The 20,415-nt window shown below is 40.4% G+C and overlaps 1 protein-coding gene across 5 annotated transcripts in view; it reads right to left on the reverse strand.

The window, feature by feature from the left end:
- Window positions 1-1,909: 1,909 nt before the first annotated feature.
- LOC116854090 overlaps window positions 1,910-20,415 on the reverse strand; it is a 220,381-nt gene continuing 201,875 nt past the window's right edge. For all 5 annotated transcript variants that reach the window (XR_004380084.1, XR_004380087.1, XR_004380085.1 and 2 more), the window contains one exon: window positions 1,910-2,662. The gene's annotated coding sequence lies outside the window, so the exon portion shown is untranslated. The remainder of the gene's footprint in view (window positions 2,663-20,415) is intronic.

The following is a 20,415-nucleotide window of genomic DNA, read 5'->3' on the forward strand; positions in this document are numbered from 1 at the left end:
CGACCGTTACCTTCCACGAAAGAGTCGTTGATATCGCTGTGCCTGTCTTTGCAAGGTGCTATTTTCTGCAACCCCATATTTTTAAACGAGAACTTTTACTGAAAAGATAAGTGTTCCTCTTCTAATGAAGTAAACTGTCCCATCGGAAATCTGTTACATACTATTCTAACTTTTTTCCTCTTAAATCAAGGGGAATATGTTTACTTCAAGCAGAATGCCTAATATTTTGGAAAAAAAGCATTTTACAGAAAGATGTTTTAGACAAAAGTTTTAAAGCTTCAAGAGGGACGTATGAGAATACAATTGGCTTGATTTGGTGATAGACATACTAAGATCTTTTCAATTTGAATTTTTTTAATGGAATCATATGGTTTTCCTAAGATAGATCGGTTCTAGAGTCATTCTGTGTATAAATGTATAGAGATAAATAATCATCAGAAAGTGAATACTTTCTGAGATATTTTACACTTTATTCTGATATTTTTCAGTACAAAATATGAAACATCTTGGAAAATATTCACTTTTCAACAACCTCACTTAAATATCTTTGTACATATCATAGAATGACGAGAGAAATCTCGATGGATGATATTCATCTTTGTATATTGATATATTAATGGATTTGGAAAATGCAACGGAATTTCGTTTAAGGTTTCTCTGTTTATTTTTACAATGATCGATTTTATTCGTCATTCTACGTACAAAAATATAAAAGTAAAGTATTATCCGAAGTCCCCCTTGAAACCCTAAAACTTTTGTCTAAAACATCTTTTTGTAAGATGCTTTCTTAAATTAGGAATATTAAATCGTTCCGAAGCTTTTCAAACACCCCGTGATTAGGAATGTTGTGTGAAAGAGGATTCTTTTAAGGATAAGGATATATGTTTTGGCTGTGTAGTATTCCAAGTCTATTAGCGAGCTGCTATTTTGTCTCGTGTGCACTGAGAGAAAAATATAGTTGCCTTTGGCGTCAATTCTTTTGCGATTTTAAGCACAAAAATAGTTAGAAAAACCATTGTTTTAATAAGTATTATTAGAAAAATGGTTCTTCTAATTATTTTTCTGGTTAAAATCATAAAAAAGAAATATAGTTGACGCCGAAAACAACTATATTTTTCTCTCAGTGTGTCGTGGTTTGAGTCAGACGCAAGGTAGACAAGTGGAAGTAGCGTGACTGGTGTATCGACGTGAGATTCGATCGCAGCTGCATCGCCGGTAGCATCTTCGTTCGCGCGTAGATAAGTTCCGGTTCCGGAACGAACGGTGACGAACGACGGGCGACTGCGCTCCGTGTAAGACACACCGCGTAAGTGGCTTAATGGGGCTGCGTTCGACTGACAAGATAGAGGGTGACGATAAGCTTCCCTCCTCGTCCTCCTTCTCCTCCGGGGGCCACCTAGAGGAAGGGAGGAGGGTGCGTGATCGCACGGAACGCCGCGTGACGCGTGTAATAACCGTAGCCGCGGCCTCTCACGCACCCTGCACAAGGACCGAGTGTATACTTACTCGTATACTTACGTGCCGAGCACGGTGCCCCAGGTTGCACGGCAGGTGCCGCCGAGGATTCGAAAAGGATCGCGAAGGGGAGCGAACAGGGCCGTACGACTATCGTCGAGTAAATAGCGACGGAAAAGATCAAGCGTGTCTAACCTTCCAAGTCGCGGGTACCTGAGAGATGAGCTACTTCATTTTGGTACATCACAAAGTGAGAGTTAGAGTGATACACGTCATATTCTTTCTATCTTCTTATCGAAACTAACTACCTAAAATTGTGAAGACTGATGCGAGGCAAATTTCGTCAAAATGTTGTATTTCTTTTAGCTAATAAGACGTATCGTAAAATTTCCTTTTTCATCTCACAAAGACCCGTGACTAACGGAAGCTTCAGAGCCCGTGGGATATGGCAAGTTCTTTTATTTATGTAATCGGTAGAAATCAAGAACAAAAAATCTCCCAAAGAGAGGTAGGATCTGTAAATTAAATCTTACATTGTTATGAATATTTTAAATTGAATATATATTGTTAGAAATTTTAAATTGAATATATATTGTTAGAAAATATAGTTATAGCTAGTATTTTTTGAAAGGTTTCAGAATTTTTCTCGTATACTATCTCAGATGCTAAAATAGTACTTACTCTATACTAATCTTAGTGACACTTAAAAATAATATGAAGTTCATGTTTGACATTAACAAGAGTGAGACAGGATTTTTCAAAGAGTCCTGAAATTTCAAGTACACCACTGAAGACGAGGAAATAAGGCGAGGTTCTTTAATGTTGGCCACCGTTGCCGGCTCGCGTTAATATTATCTTTTCACCCCGTTCTTGATTAATGTTCCGAGGCTGACACGTTCGACTACGTTTTTTGTTAGCGCGGAAGTTCGTGCTCCAATTAACTTGATTGGCGGATTAGCAAGCCCGTTGTTATCGCCTTTGCATCGTGCGGTCTTTGCCGGGTAAGATAAGAACTCCTGGCGTGTTGGAATATTTATTTATTGTGATATTGCGAGAAGCGCGAGATACTATTACTCGCTAAATTCCACTGTGGAGCAGAAGTTACGCGAAGAATAAATTCGTTTCCCGAAGTTAAGAATATCCTTCCGCGGTTTCCTCTTGATTATCGTCTTCCCGACTTTCCTCCGCGTTCCTGCCCAGTATCCCTCTGAAACAGAAATATAAGTAATCGCGTTTAATAATTTAGCAGGTGATATTCTTCTGTAACGATTTTGAAGAAACATTCCTTTGTCTTTTGTAAAATAATATTTAACATTCTGCTCGATATGTACAAGCGACTGACATAACTCATTTGTACGACTCGACTTAAAGAGAAGTGCAAAATATAAGACAGTTATATTTAAAAAAGGAAATATATAATCTCATCTTCAGAGGAATCCTCTTATATATGGCCCTCAAGAAAATTCTTCTACAACTAAAAGGAAAATATTTTCAGCACGATATTCTCAAAATTAGAAAAATTCCGTTTTTTATCTACAGTATAAGTCTTGCTTGTCGCGTCTTTCGTAAGAAAGTATTTTTTTCAAATAAATATATTTCTTTTGATTTAAGAGGAAAAAAGTTAAAATAATATCTATTAGATTCCCAATTAATAGTCCGCTTCATTAGAAGAGGGACACTCTTTTGGCAAAAGTTTTCGTTTAAAACATGGGATTACAGAAAACAGTATATTACAACTTCTTTTTTGTAGGTGTTGAAGTATTTCCCTTTTAATTTTAAAAGATTCTTCTTAAGTTTGTATATAAGAAGTTTATAATAAGAGTGAGATTATATTTTTTTGTATTATACGGTTTTGAGCTAGGTACTTGCATATTTTCAGTTTTTCAGTTTACGCATATTACAATTATATCGTACAATTCATACGCATATAAGTAAGAGAGAGAGAAAGAGATATACGAATCTAAGCAGCATATAGACAGTTTAAGATATAGATATTTTCCAGCATCGCGATATCTGAAACTTTTCCTCGATTTTTCCTATTAGCCCGTCTACTTTCCCGTTCTTGAGGAGAGATAGCGAAAGCGCCGGAATTTCGAGGCGGAAGCGGAATGTGACGTCACGGTGGAATGACGACAATAACAACGATAACGTATTGTTACCCTGCTCGGGCCGCGTAAATCGGCATGGATATTTTACGGCACCGCGAGCAGATTACAGGCTCAATTAGCATGAGGACTACATAATTAATAACTTGATTAATGCGCCGAGGCGGAACGTCTGTCCATTCGTGCCCGTCAGGTTCGGCTCGGCCCGGCGAGTCGTGATATCTCGCGTTTGCGCCGGCAGTCGCGTCGTAATCGATTGCCGTCGTATAATGTCGCCGCCGATCGCTTATGCTTACTGCTCATCGCATCGCATTGCATCGGCACGGCTCGCTTACGTTTATGTGTGTTTAGGCCCTACCGCCGCGGGGCAAAACTCATTAGCGCACCATTTCATATTCCGGAAGGGAAGTTGGGACCGGCTGGCGACCGGCTCGCGCGACCGGCTAGCCATTAATTCCAGTCAATTGTCAGGTAGACCGTCGAAAATCTGGCAATATTGAGTGCCCGACGATAATCGCTCCTAGGGCTCTATCGACCACGCATCGTGACGTTCGAATTCTCGAAATAGTCCAATAGTCGACGAATGACGCTCCAGAGATTCCCACGTAGAAATGAACCTTGCGTGGACATTCGTCCGTCTGTTTATTGTTTGTTATTAATGCATTCTCATTAGTTGTGAAAATACTGCGTAGGAGTCGGACAAGAATTTGGTGGGGTTTTATTCAGTGATTGAGACAGAGTTCACTGTACACTGTATGTGAACCGATTCTTTCCAAGATAGTATACTACCAGTATTAATTCAGTTTTATAATGTGAACGTATATTATAATAACGTTTGTTTTATAATGTAAACGTATTATAATATTATTATGTAGTGAATAAATTTAAAATATATTTATTTATATTGTTAAAAAAATTGAATGAACAATAAGTGAATGTGTAGAAAACATGGTGTAAGAAAAAATAAGTTGGAGGGAATAAGATATTTGATAATTTTAAACCCAGTGATAGAGATAATACCAAGATTAAAAATAAAAGTGAACAAAAGGCAAGCAGGATATATGCTAAGAACATAGAATTTCATTGCGATAAGAACGCGTCAGATTATTCTGATGATAATAATACAAAAGAAAACTGTCATGATAGTTTAGACTCAAAACTTGATGACATAGTACGAACACAAGAATGGGTAACAAGACATATGTCAGTTGTGTGGTTGTGACAGATGTGACGTAAAACATGAAGATATATGCGGGCCAAAGATTTCCTATGACTCTTATTAGCATTAAAATTTTCCAATTAAAAAGTACGCACAGAAAATGAAATTCTAGGACTCAACTCGCCAATTTGATGAGTGCGCGCGGCAAACTTGATTATCTATCTTATTGAGGGATTTTCTGCCCATTTTCTATCATGTTTTCGTTCAGTAAATGGATTCAGATTTTGCACATTTTTCGTGCGTGATAACTGCAAGAAAAACGTTACATTTTGATTGATACACCGAGTAGTTTTACTCTTCAGTTACAAAAGTTAATATGACTGTCCAATAACTGCTCGAAAACTGCATTAAATTTCTATCAGGGTCATTGGAACGCTAATAGAGGCGCACAATTTTTTCATTTTGAATTATTTCGTATAATTCAACTTTCGTTAGTTAGTTAGTTTCAAGTTTCTTAATTCTAGGAAAATCGCAATTTCGAGGGATAAAATTTCGTAGAACTGTCATCTCCGAGGACGTCACTCTGAGATTCAACCTACGAGAAATCATAGATATGTTATTTTAACAGAAGTACCGCGACAACTTCCGACGTGTGCAGGAGAAATTCCACCTAGATATTCATTTTGTTTTTTTTTTCTCAGGAGCTAGGTAAACACACGTGAAAATCAACACGTTTCCGCAGTTTTTGTCAGTCGCGCAGTCGCGAGCTGAACACCAGCCGTATGTCGGTACGCTCTTTCCCGTACATCGCCTTTTTTCCCCCCGAATGTACTCTCGTGACGGACGGCGAATTAGACAGACGAGCTGCTCCCGTATACAGGTAGTCGGTGTATATCGAACATTTATCAGCGGCGAAGACGGGGGAGGCTGATCTCGAAAGACAAGCGCGATTGAGTTACGTTGATTTTATTCCGCATTATTCCACCCAGGGATCGCTCCTTGGCCGAATCAGTTTTATTTCCCGGATTGCCGTCTGTACGTGCGCCGAACGGCAGCTCGCTCGCTCGCTCTGCCCGGCTGGCTGGCACGCCGGGATTAACGTCATTGCGGTTTTTAAGCAGGCAATTTCCTAATTCGGTGCCCGGGGATCCCTGATTTATCGCGCTTTTGCCAGTATATTCCGTACCGCCGGTGATTTACGACGAGGTTCCGTCGCCGCCCCGCTCCTTCGCCGCGGTCTCTTCCTCCTGTGCTTCTTCGACCACCGCGTCTTCCTCTGCATCTTCTTCTCCCTCGTTCTTGTACCCCCGGCCGAACCGAGTTCAGAGGGTTGCATCTCGAAGTCGTACCATCACGACGGGATTCGGCTCGTTCGTTTTACTCGTGAGGATGACGCGAATGACTCGCGGTGAATGAAAATAGGGAAGGAGGTCGAAATCGCGAGAAGTCGACTCGTAGGGGATGTTCTGCGCTGATTTTGAATCGAAGCAAATCAGGGCAAGATGGTACTTTTCAGAATCTTCAAGTTTCAACTTTTTAGACAACTAATTGTTGTGATTGACTGGATACATACATGATATAGACAACTTTCTTCTTTGTCCACGAATCTATAAAACGTATATTTTGTTCTGCAATTACCGAAATACGAACGTATTGTCAGTGCGGCCATCTTTCCCCGGCAGAGTAAGTTGACTAGCAATTTAGAGTAACAAGGCCACATAAAATATGTAGGAGAGAATTGCTGAAATCGTACTGGTTTCGTAAATCGTACCACATTGATTTCTTTATTATTGTTGAATATGAACGATATTCAACGATAAAAATAAAAAATAAATGGACAATGGGAGGTATAAACAAATTTTTTTCAGATTATATCTGATTTTACACATACTACAAGAAAAACTGTTTAAAACAGTATTTACATACTATTTAAAAAGATCAAGTACAACTGATGATGTACGATTTAGGAGACCCGATACGATCTTGACAACTGTCCTCTATCTTGATTAGTAGTTCCAAGATCTTTGCGAGAGGTCTCCACACTTCCTCGCCGGTCCTTAATTATGGACCAACTTTATCTCGTCTGCCCATATGATTGATTTCAATAATTTTATGAGTAAAAATTGCTTTTACTATAAAAAACAAGTGTATCATACATTCGCAGGAAACTTCATTCTAATAGCGCATAGCTTAAGTTTATTCACCCATGATGAAGTATTTTAATTCGATATTTCGAATGTCGAGACGCCTGAAAATGTACTTGGCTGCTTGTGAATTTTTTTTCTATTTTTTATCTGTAATATTGTATCGATTTTAATGAAACTCAGGAAAAGAAGTATCTATATCTAAAAGGATTTCACGATTTTGTTTCCGCTATTTCTTTCATGATAAATACATAAAACACGTAGTCTACGTATCTCTGGGCCAACTAGATCCTGTCTTCCCGAGCTTTCTTTCGCGTTCCTCTCACTGTAAAATTTTGTTTCCACCATTCGTGCTTTTTCATGATTCTCCGCGATTTTTCAGTATTCCGTCTCGTTGAAACATGCCAGCTGTTTCTCGCGCAGTTTACATCGAGCGTGGACTCGAGATTTTTAATCGCGAGAACAAGGTTAGATAATTACCACAGTTCAAAAGAACCGTCCGGAGAAAACCTGCTTCGCTCATAGAGTTAAGAGAGGCATTTACACGTAAGAACGTGACTCTTCTTTTTTCTCTTCCGTACGGTATAGAGTGCATCGCGATTCCTCTCGTACCACGACAAACGTTGTTACCGTTAGACGGCGGTTAATTGGATAATTAATTGGAAGCAGTTATGAACGCGGCGGCGGTCCGCGTGCTCCGCTCGTCCGTGCGAAGTTTCTGACAAATCCTAGGAAGAGAGGAGCGTTTCGGAAGAATGCAGTGATTAGACGATACGCCGGCAACGCCAACGACGGCGTCGGTGAGACGCGAATTCGCCGTTGCTGCACAATAATCAGTTAACGCGAGCACATATGCTGCGCGCGCGTTCCGCCTCCTCGATTCCTTCCATCCATTTTTAATCAGAGGGTTCAGAGGTGAACCGCGAAACGCTCCGCCACGATAGTCAGTCAGTCCCCCATGGGGGTTTTTGCCCCCTTCGTCGTCGTCGGCGAATTCAACGAGCGAGTTCAACGCACCTGCGGACGCGCGCGCTCGCTTATACCGAATGCACCTTGCGGACTTTCCACGGTGCGTGTCTACGCGCGTCCGCACGCGGAATCCTGAAGCGGATCGTATGGGAAGTTTTCTCCTTCCGAGGGGAATTACAAACGCGCCTCCGCGAATGCGCGCACGCACGCCTCTCGATAATTAGTTCTAATCAGTGTTTAATCGCTGTCCGACGCGAGGCGCGAAGCGCCAATCAATGCGTTCTCATCAAACACTGCGCGCTCGTTACATTTTATCGCGAGACGCAACACCATACACTGAAAGAAAAATATTTAAAAATTACCAAATATTTATTAGATAAGTATCATTAACATATTTACTTAAATCAAAATTCTCCTCTCATTTAAACCGAGTATTGTTTACTTAAACCGAATATATATATTAATGAGTACATATGTTAATATAAATATGTAAATATGTTCACTTAATAAATATCACCTAATAAATATTTCTTAATTTTTAGATATTTTTTTCAGTGGAGAACATGCCTTCGCTCTCTCGCTTCGGAGAGAAAAAGGAGTAAAAAATACTAAATAAATTAAGTATTTAGGGAGACTCTCTAAATAAGTTAAATAAATTAAATAATAGAATATTTAGAGAAACTCTCTCTAAGAAACAGTCTTAAGAGAGGAGAATAAGTAAGGTGACTAGATTTCTTTTCCGAAAATTATTTGACAATCATTGAAAATGATGACAAATCGGTGTCCCGAATAGTACTCGAAAAAATTCGACAAAGAGTGAAAAATCGGGACGTCTGGTACCTTAGAATAAGGGCTGTAAGAGCGTAATCGTGATTGTTTGGTACGACTATCAAATTGAATAATTCTTTACTTGTTTGAAACAAGTAATACGTTGAGGAACAAACCGAGAGGTAATTAAAAAATTACTTTTCGATATATTTAATCCTGGAACCCCTGTAAAAACGGGTAAAAGTTATCAAAATGAACTTTTCGTTAAAACTAAACGTTATTGTTCTTAAAAACATTTTTGTTTTTTTATTGTAATTTTTTAACTTTATTTTGAATCGTAAAAATATTATTGGAATCATACGTTTTGGTGATTTCTAATCTTTTTGTGACTAAAAAAAATATTAAATTTCGAAAATTGTTTCGAGATTTTTTATGAACACAAAAGAAGATTACGTCGTTTCTACTTTTTGAAAGAAAGCATGGGATGTTTTGTCAATGGTGATATATTGTACAGTTTTATCCTACCAGGACGCCTCACAGCTGAAAAATGGCACGAAGTGATTAAAAAACTAAGAAAAGAAAGAAAGAAAAAACAAGCAACTACTCGTTGTTATCGTCGATGTCGATTCTTTTTCCGCACGATAGATCTCTACTTCCGCGTGTTGCCCCGCGAGCATCTTTCGGAAAACAAAGAGCGCCGCTCTCTGGTCGGTTAAGTGGGTTAAGATAATAACGCGGCCGTGCGATTCAATGGGACCCGAGGTCCGCCCGTCGAGCGCGATTTTGCGACTTCCCGACTGTCCCGGCAAAAAACGTCGAACCGGCGCTGCCGTGGCGCAGACGATGTAAACGTGTGGTCGCGCGTTTCGCACGCCTCAGATATTTTGCGTCGCTCGTCGGTCGCCGTTCGCGCGCGTCGGCGAAAGTATATTTTTTCGCGACTCGGTGAAATGACGGCCGGCTACCCCGTGCTGCGCCCCCGTGCGTTCCTTTGTTATCCGAGAGAACGTCGAAACTGTTGTTTCTCTGCGCGCAAAAACAGGGAGAGATACGGGAGATGGAGGCGATTCACGGTGGACCGATCATCGCGCGAAAACAAGAGCGGCTTGTTTTCGCGGCAAGCAAACTTGATCGGTTTGCGTGCCGCGGAATACCGCGCGCGAGTTTGCGTTGGAAAAAAGAGAGAGAAAGGGAGGGAGAAAAAGGAAAAACAGAGAGAGAGAGAGAGAAAACACATCTGAAAAAAATAGTCGGCTATTTCGTCCGCGCGAATGGATCGTGTGAGGGGGTCGGCGGGAGCGGAGGAGAGGGAGCAGGCGTGTTGGGTCCTTCAAAGGATTCGCGCGCGCGGAAAGTACACTGGCGCGACTTTACACGCAATGAAAAATATGTAAGCGACGATAACGGACGCGTGGAGACGGAGATTACCGAGAGAGTTATCGAGTCCCTTTTGTTTTTTTATTATATTCCTTCGCGTGGTCTGTGTTCGCAAAAAAATTACTTTAAAAATTACGCTCGAAATTCCACGTTTTATATCCAAGTTTATTTTGATCTATCTGTACATGTTCAAGCAGGAAAAAAGTCAGATTGTTTGTCTAGTAGAACTGGAACAAATGGACAGTTACTAGCGGGGTTTCGATATAACAAGCGTTTATCTGCACACAACAGGAAGATGCAACCAAGGCGCGTGGAAGCGCGATCGAGGAAGAGACCTTCCGTGTTGTTTTTCGGCGTTCTCTAACAAAGTAGATAGTCGCATGTATTTACACAAATCAGTTGAGCTCGCGCTCATTAGGATACTCTCGGGGGGCCACCCTCTTTCTCCGGCTTCTCCCACGTTGACGTTACTAAATGTATTTGTGCGTTGCGGAGGGTGGGCGAGGGTGGAGCAAAACGCGAGAGCCAGTAGGGCTCGGTGGTGGGTTAGAAGGAGAGATATGGAGGACGGAGAGAGAAGGAGACAGAGAGAGAAAAAAAGAGAGAGAGAGAGAGAGCTCTCGAAACGATCGTTTCGAGGTTAACGAGGAGGACTGTGATTCGGAGAGGGTGGGTGACCAGAGGAAGGACGACGGGGAATCGGCATGCTGTAGTCGCTGGTGGATAATGGCGGAGACGACCGAGTCAACGATAATGGCAGCCCCTGGGACATCGCTCGTATTCGAAGGATCGGTCTCCGCGAGGAAACACTCGTTAGCACCTCCTGGCTGACCCGGATCGCGGTCGAGCTTATGAATTCTGTCAGTTGGGAAGTCTTGCCATCACGTCCCGTATCGTCCTTATAAGCCCGAGTCGAAATTTTAGTTCTCTTTCCTACTTAAACTTTCTAACATCTTTGTATTATAAAGGAAGTGTATATTCAACACACATGCAAGTGAAGTCCTGCTTAGTTCCTCTAAATAACAGAAAAGCTATAAAATGCTATTTATAAATTCCAAGGAGCATTATGAAACTTGATCGAAGAAGAAGTTTGGTTTGATTCTATTTAAATATAAGTAAACCAAATTTTTTAATTTAATATTCTCTTGATTAAAATACTAAACTTACACTAGGATGCAGAATAGGTTTTGAATAAATTTGATTCTTATGATAAATTGATGTAATAGGTTTGATATATAAAATTATAAAATACTTTAAATAAGTAATTTATTTGAATGAGGAATGAATGTATTTCTTTGTGTGTACACATAGAATCAAAATTTTGCCTTTACGAGTAGCTTTTACAAGGATATATTTAATTGTTTTGCGCCGTGTAGAATGGTTGCGACGTGCGGTTTATGAGAATTGTATTGGGATTACCTATCAAGTTTAGCTAGTTAGCGCAGCCTCATTTCATGAGTATTTTATTAGCCCCGCACTTTCTGATTTACAAGAACGGCTGGATGTTAAGAAGGAAGAAAAGCCCCCTGTAATTTTTTCAATTTAAACATCTCGTCGCTATTTTTTCGATTCAGGTCAATTTAACTCACAGGTGTGATCGATGTCAGGTTTCCTATGTGTGCCGCGGCACGTATGTGGGACGGTCGTATTGTGCATCGCGATAACGCGATGATATTACGTTTCTGGATAATTAATTTCTACGACAATTATGCCCGCGGAATCTGCTGGAGAATCTCTTTGCTTAACTCAAGCGCGCGTAATGTATTCCCACCTGGCGCGGCTTTCAATTAATTGCACTTGTAACTGATATTTCCGCTGCGCTCGCGGCACGCGGCGCAACGAACGACTTTTACCGAGGAACCCGCAAATGTCGCGGCGGAGGCTCAGATATACGCGCTATTCGCTGGAGGGTTGGAGTATACGCGATGAGATAACTATTTCTCCGCTTTCCTTTCTGCTGCTCGGCGGTTGTATCGCGCGGCTCTACCTGCCTGCCTACCGATCGGCGTTATCACCGCCGCCATTAGTTACTCCACGCATTGTAACAATTTTATAGAAGTCCCTAGCGAGTGTGTGCAAACCCCGGCGGCCTTGCGTGACGGAAGACGATAGTCGTCACAGTGACTGTTATATCAAACGGGGTCGAGATTGCGATAACGACTGGAACACACGTCGGATACACGGTTTACGTACGTACATACGTAAGCCGTGCGCCGTACTTAGCGTGAACGTACCTTTCCATTACGCAGGAAAGAGTCCGGAGAAACATTACCGTCCCTTTATGTACTCGTTTTTCTCTCTCGGAATCGCTGCTCACATACGTACGCTGCCGTTGCGGCACCGTCCAAGTGTTTCTTGTTTAACCCCGTTTCGCATGATATTCTTATCATATTCGCGAGTTTAGGGTGATTAATATTGGAGAGAGTTTTCATTTCACTTTATATTCTCTCGTTTTTTCTCTCTTTCTCTCTTTTACCGAGATGTTCTTTATGCCAGCAACGTGAAACCTAGTTGTTACTTCAAGTTATATATGATTTTTGTATGAAACAAATTTTGCATTATACATTAGCGGATTGAGGGATAATTAGAGATAATCTCAGAACGTGTGATTTAGCTGTACAATTTCTCTCTCTCTATGTAAAAGATTCCGGTTTATTTTCACAAACAACAAAGCAATCTTACCTTTAATTTAAGTGGGAAGATTCTGGAAAAGAACTAATTATTCTGCGGAAGGAACATTTCGGGGAAAAAGGGGTATACACACACGCTCTCATTTTTCACATCGAACACGGGAGTTAATTATATACTTTTGAACGACCAGGACATCGGCTTAATTTGCCTGCGAGACGCGATACGGTTGTCAACGTGTCGCAAACTCTCCATCACATGACCAATACGCGACAATTCTCTGATCATACGCATATATTCGTGTGTACGTAAAGTGCGAGTAAACGGCCCTAAACTTTCCACATGTGTGATACCGCGATGCCGACACGAAAGGTAGGAAATCCTAATTCCGTGTACGGCTGTGCGTGGCTCGAGTCAATCTCAGCTCGACGCAGGCCACTTGGCGTTTCCTACTTCATGCACACTCTCGTGTACAGTTGGCCTTTTATTCCTTTCCTACGGATGGATTCGAGCCGAATGTTTGGCCTCAGGTCTGATCAATAATAATCATTTAACGTATCTGGTCTTAAATATATAATGACAAGGCGAAATTGTGTTGCCTGTTTTAACATGTCATACTTTTTTTTACATATTTTCAAATATACATTGCGAAAATCAAAATAAGATATACACGAAAAAATATTGTAGTCAAAATTACGTTGGAATTATATTTCTTTTTGTAATGCTTTTTGTAAAGCACACAGGACTGCATTGAAATTATGGTATAAATTATAGTAAGTAAATTATAGAAATAGTGAGAGAGACGATCTATATCTGATATAAGATATAAAATCATTCAAGTAATTACAACAATTTTATAGTAAAATATTAAATGTGTCATATTAAAAAAATAAAAATATATATTGTAATTTCAATCATAATTTTGTTGTAATTTACACAAATTTTATTCTTATTTTTATTATAATACACAAATTATTTTATATTATATTAATTTTTATTATAATACACAAATTTTTTCTTATTTTTATTATAATATTTTTTCTGCGTACATAGATATATACAAAAAATATAAGAAAATTTTTATATAACAAAATTGCATATGTCACTTAGTTTTGAGAGGAAGATTTAATAATGATAGTGTTATTTCTCGATATTAAAACCGATATAGTAAATTATATTATACTACCAATAGATTACATTTTTACAATAAATTTTGCCGCGGTTGCCGTTTAGGGGAATTCGATATATCGCTTTCAGAAAGTCGGACGGACGCGAAAAGGTCTATGCCATTCCTAGCTACGACTGCAGTCTCGATAGCGTCCAACCCCACGCGAGACCGCCCTAAATGATTAATTACCGATCTCCATCGCGCGGAGGGATCCCACGTACATACGTACGTACGTACGTACGGAGGAGGGTTGTCGAGCGGCCTTAAAGTAAGCTCATTTCTAAAACGGATATTCCGTGTTCCGCGTGCCACGGAACGGTATTCGGTGCCCCGACGAACGTCGCTGCCACTTTGCCGCTCGCCTCTACCGCGGGGGGTTGCGTAAGTGTAGCTATGAGGGATGACGGGGTCGTAAGGGGTTGCAGAGCCGTGGCCGGGTTGGTTCGGCTTGCGTGGCCGGTATGGTGCGCAGCCCCGCGCCGTTTCGTTGAGAGATCGCGGAGATACCGTCGCTGGTCGGCGTAAATGAAATGTGGTACGTGCCAGAAAAAAAGTTTGTACTTTGTTCCCCCGCTGATTGATGGGGCGCAAAGTTCCCTTGCGCGCCGGAGAAAACGGGACGCATCGTCGGAGAGCGAGGGAATGTAAAAGCGGAATTTCTCTTTTCATCTTATACAGGGTGAGGCAATAACTATTACCACCCTGAATACCTTCGTTATTTCAAACAATATGGGAAAATACGCCCACAAAAGTTTTATAGTTTCGAAAGCAACGCAAAGTAGTGACAATGATTCTTTTGTGAATGGAGGTATGTAGAAGATATCAAGGTCACCGTAAATATTTAAGTTGAATTATATGATTTTTCTAATATAAATCAATATATTCTTCTGGTTATTCTGTGTATAAAGCTTTTCAGGTAAAATCGCTCAGATAAAAAAGATGAATAATAGCCGCCGCACAAGAACATATGTAATATGCTACGTTAAGTACTGACAATGCAATGGCCATACCTGTACGTTAAACTTAAGTCAAGGCACAAAAAAATCCCTAAACTTAACATGTTACGGGTGTTCTTTTTTTTTGTGCGGAGGCTCTAAGTCTCGAAATACTTTTCATTTTGATTCTTGTCGAGATACAAAAGATATAAAATATCTCTTGATTTTTCGACAAACTCACCTAAATATTCTTTTGTATATAGATTGACGAGAGAAGTCGGTTCATGATATTCATCTTTGCATATTAATGCATCAGTGAATCTGCAAAATACAAAGGAATTTTGTTTAAAGTTCCTCTATGTTTTTCATTACAAAATTTCTTAATTGATTCTTACCCGTCATTTTACATACAATAGTATTAAGGTGTGCTAAATATTAAAGTGAAATTTCTAGACATATTTTCTTCACTTTTATTCGTAAAAATGTGTCGAAAAATTTTCAAATATTTGAAAAGAATCTGTAAAATTTGTATAATTCTTTCATTTTTTCGAGTTTTTAAAAATAACTACGTCAATGCATAGAATAATGCAGATTACAAATATTTTTTACTTTCTAGAACCAAATAAACCGAAGCTGAAATATCGTGCAAGCTGTCTAAATCGGGATGTCAAAGTCTCGGAACTGTTACACTTTCAAAGATGGATGACAAGTAATTTGAAAATTTATATTGAAATAATAGCTAAAATTATGCATCGTATAAATACTTTTATCATTTGAAGATACTGTATTCCGTTGTGCTAGAAATTACTCTCAAAATTCACTTTCATTCTAGACATTTCGAAGTAGTCTAATCCTATAAATTCATGGTACGTAAAATCATGTTATAATTCTCTCCCTCTAAAAAAAAACATCAAATAAAGAAATAAGAAGAATTAAAAAGAAAGAAAGAAAGATAAATCCGTGGAATGTTTTTCGTTAGATCGTGTATGCTTTATATTAAAAGTATTCACTCGCACACGCTGTAATCACGGCGACCAAGGACGAGGATTTTTAGAGAGCGACGTCGATAGAAATATGTTAATCGGCGACGATAAAACGCGGCATCCCTTTCGGATAATGGCGCGATACAATATGCGCCATCACGATTACGCGAAATAATCCCGATAAAACGAGCCGCGAAATCTCCTAACCGAGACAAATCCGGGCAGATTACGGAAATCGCGAATAACTTCATCGAGGCGGTCCATCCGATAATCAGATCCGTCCGCGGCGGTGGTGCAAGAGTCTGCGAGAAAAAGAACGAAGAGAGAAATAGAGAGAGAGAGAGAGAGAGAGAGAGAAAGAGAAAGAGAAAGAGCGTTGGGATCCTCTCTTTCTCTCCCTATCCTCTTCCATCTTCTCTTTCTTTTTTTCTCTCTCTCTCTCTTTCTCTCTCTCTCTCTTTCTCTATTTCTCTCTCTCTTTCTCTCTTTCTCTCTCTCTCTCTTTCTCTCTCTCTCTCTTTCTCTATTTCTCTCTCTCTTTCTCTCTTTCTCTCTCTCTTTCTCTCTTTCTCTCTCTCTTTCTCTCTCTCTCTCTTTCTCTCTCTCTCTCTCTCTCTATCTCTCTCTCTCGCTCTCTCTCTCTTTCTGTCTGTCTCTCTTTCTCTCTCTCTCTCTCTCTCTCTCTCTCTCTCTTTTTCTGTCGAGAGAGAGGGTGACGATTCTCTTTCCTCGATACTTCTCGCCGCTCGTTCTCTCTCTTCCGACGTCCGTCCGGTTGCGTCTGTGTGCACGTTTTCGTGCGATACGCCGTGTTATCGTTTGCATTGCAAATGTGCAACCCACTCCGCCCACAGTCAGACACACCGGAGGACGCCGGAGCGTGCACGTTTTACGGTGAAATCGGCCGCGTGTGCGAGTTCGATGCTATATCGAGGGCCGCGCCGGATGAATCACGGCACGAGACAACCCTAACGACGATCCGCGGGGGATGGATTTACGCCAGCCTCGTGAGCCTCGCTTTTTCGCGACGTCTTCGCTTTGCCTTGACGTTAATTAGATGCACAGCGGAAGATTAATCCTTAAGTGAGAGCAGCGGGGTTACGAGGAGCTCACTGAAATTTCATTCATAATATTCTCTGCGAGAAGTGAGCGCGCGTGCGCGTTCACACACATATTATGCACATATTGCACACGTGAGACACATTAATTTGTTTAAAAAAAAAAAAGATTTTCTGGTTTTTTAGTCAAATGTAGACTTTTTCGATTATGTTTTTTACATTTTTTCTGATTTCTCTTTGTTTATCAAATGAAAGTGTCACCTTTGCAAAATTTTTTATTTCATATTGTTTACACGAGATTTGGTAAAAAAGTTGTTGGTTGAAAATGTATCGAAACTGCGATGTCGTCTAAAGACTTTCAACGGCAGCCAACATAACCCACAAGACACGGTGTTTCCATCAAGGTATAAATTCAAAAGGAAACTTGTATGCTATGTAGCTGCGGTTACATTTTAGATGGACGAATTGAAGCGTAAAGCCGCCTTCAGAGGTGTTCTAGGCTCTTTCCATAGCTCAGAAAAGGTCGACTCACCCTGTCGCGCCGGTCACGCCAGCCGATTGCAATGGAGAGCACAATAGACGAAGCCCGTAAAGAATCGTTACGATCTATCATGATACGTCACACACTTTTCTACATGTCGTACGCAGTCTTCTCATAGTAGCATCCGACAAACCGCCTCGCGTATACGTTTCTATCTGCGTTTGGGGGGAGTGGAGAGCAAAAGAGGCTTGAATCAGTGTTGTCATCGTTCTGATTTATATCACTTGCTTCGTAGCACATTACATTCAAACAAAATGGAGTTGCATTGCTTAAAAAAGAATGTGTACATATATCGTCGAACGCAAAAATCACTCATATTTGTGGAATAATTCATCATGTCATTAATTTATGGTAACTTGACTATGTGTTAAGACGAGGACTGATCGATTTATAAATCACTCGGCAGCGTCGCGATCCTTCGTTAGACATTCCACGCAATCATATTCGAGCAAATAATTCGTTAGGGCCTTCTCGACTTGTTCGTTAGTATAATTAAAATAAATTCAAATGACTTTCTTGTCCCCCGTCTTTGGTGCCGTCGCCACCCCCATCCTCTCTTACGTCCGGGACGGTCCGAGCTCCTTAAATCCGTTGATTAGCGCAAAAATCCGCTTACAAATTAAGCGTGGAGGCTTCCGAACTCCCCGAAGAATTTCATGGGAGGGCGACTCCCGGACGGAGGAGAGAGAGAGAGAAAGAGAGAAAGAGAGAAAGAGGGAGAGAGAAAGGCGAAGTAGAAAGAGAAACGGAAAGAGAAGCTGGGCGAGGGTGGGCGCTTTAATATCTTAAGTAAACCTGGCTCAGGATAAGGAGGAAAAAATAAGTTGCGCCAGACGAGAGAAAGAGAAGCAAAGAGAGAGGGTGAGAGAGTTGCGGAGGGCGGGTTTCGAGGGGGTTACGCGAAAACACGGTCGACGAATTAAAATACTAGCGAACGGGGGGAAGAGATTGCGGGAACGAAGAGACTGTCTGGAGTTTGCGAATTGCAATCGCAAGCAAAAACATTATTTTCCGTAATGAGATTAATTGCCTGCCGTCTGCTTTCTTCGCGACATTTACGCCAACAAATGTCATCATATCGTAGAATCTGATTATTCTTCACGCAAGGGATATTAAGTGGTTATCAGTGAATGTGATAAATAAAAAAGAAATATTTGTTATTTAGTATTGCTTGTCTTGTTTAAGTTTAAAATTCAATGAATTACATTTTGACTTCTATATATCCAGGATACTATTGGTTCAAATAGAGAATTCGGACAAAATGTTGATGCACCAGTGTAGCATCTTTGCTTCGTTTATTTTATATAGTTTTCTTCTCCGTCGAAAAGAAATATATAACGAAATACAATAACGAAATATTCTTTGAATGCATACGAAAGCACAGGCCATCTGCAGAGGAGAAAGAGAGAGACGTTGATATGTGAGTGCAAATTCGTAATAGAAGCGGCAACGACCTTCTTCGTTTTCCTTTGTCGCGCGCTTTTGGCGACACCCGTTAAGGCTCTTCGCGTCGCGTCTGCGAGAAAAGAAAAAAAAGACGCGAAGGGGGCACGACGAGACCGCCCCGCGCTTCCTCGGAGAGGACGAGGGGGTAAAGAAAGAGCGTGGTTTCCTTAATGAGAAGTACAGAGTAAAGCTTTCTTTGCGTCTCCTTTTGCCAAAGCGCCCTCCCTCTGTGTCCTCCTCCTGCTCCTCACCTCGTCATCGCACCACCCTCCGCACGAGTTGCATCCACGAGGAGTCGAATCGGATTCGCGGCTTCGAGAGGCCAGAGCCGTGTAGACTTTCCTTTTTTTTTCCGGGCGGCGAGCAGCCGCGCTGAAATGCTTCTTGTGTAAGTAAAAATCTAAAGTGACTACCGAGATCTAAGTTTTAATTAGTTTATCTTGGCCGCGTGGCCATTGAATATTTATGAGCCATCGCGGCCGCTGGCGCGGAGAAACGACGGGAGAGAGTGAGAAAGAGAGAGATGAAGAAGGAGTGATGAGGGTGGGTGAGCGAGGGAGATGGGACTCTTTGCCCACGTTGCTACGGGGGCTCGGAGGATGTCGCCACCAAGGGGGCGAAGAATGAGATTTCGGCGAGCGTGGAAAGGAACCGGCTGCGGTCGCTGTCATCCCCGTGGGATTACGATTTTCGCTTTCGACTTCGTCAAAGATGCGCCATTCCGGCAGGAATAATTGCGTTCGTGCCATCAAAGTCCGCGTGATTCTCGACGTAGATATACAAAGATTTAATTATTCTGATCTCTTTTTTTACCAACAGAACTATTCATTTCATAAACACATTTCACAGATACACCGAAGTCTTATATAAAATTTTTTCAAGAGAGAGAGAGAAAGTTAGATATTTGATGGAAAAATTATACAAACGAATGTAAGTTTCCATTTCGTGAGGGAGAATCTTTGTTATTAGTCGTCTTCAAAAATAGCAAATGTTCTCAGTTTGTCCTATATGTATATTTGTTTGTTGCTTTGAACATTCTCTTATAACCGCAAGACTGAGAGATGTTGAGATGAAATTTTTTGTAGCTTGTTCAATATGTTATCTATATGGTTCTTAGATTAATTTCATTAGCTGGGTTTATCCAGATGGCCTGGGAATTTGGTAATACTATTACTTATATTACTTTCTTGAAAATCCGAGGAGACAAAAATACAAGACGAAACTGTTATTTCTAATTGACTTAAAAAAACTTTTAGTAAATAATTAAAAAGTACAAAACTAAAATAAAAATAAAAAAACTGTTTTGAAAAAATAAATTACTTTCGAAAACCTCAATAGTAAAAAAGTGTTTAAAAAGTATGAAATTATTTTAAGTCAATATTCCTATGTACTTATTATCTTATTTTAATATTCTAATGATATTAGAAGTTAGCCTGAAAACCTGACTGATTGAGACAATAATCTCATACTTTTTTTTTATTATTTATCTCTCCCTACAGTTATACAGGGTGTTCGGAAAGTACCGGGACGCCCGAATATCAGGAAAAATATAAGTTTTACAAAAAAATGTTTCAGACAAAAGTTGTGGCGTTTAAAAAGATGTATTTACTGATCACATCAGTTTGACCTTGGGTTGCGTAGCGAAGGTCAGGTCAAGGTCACATTAATTTTTTTAAATG

The sequence above is a fragment of the Odontomachus brunneus genome, unplaced genomic scaffold (genome assembly GCF_010583005.1).
Source record: "Odontomachus brunneus isolate Ranch 3 - 2012 unplaced genomic scaffold, Obru_v1 Obru_scaffold_008, whole genome shotgun sequence".
NCBI lineage: Eukaryota > Metazoa > Arthropoda > Insecta > Hymenoptera > Formicidae > Odontomachus > Odontomachus brunneus.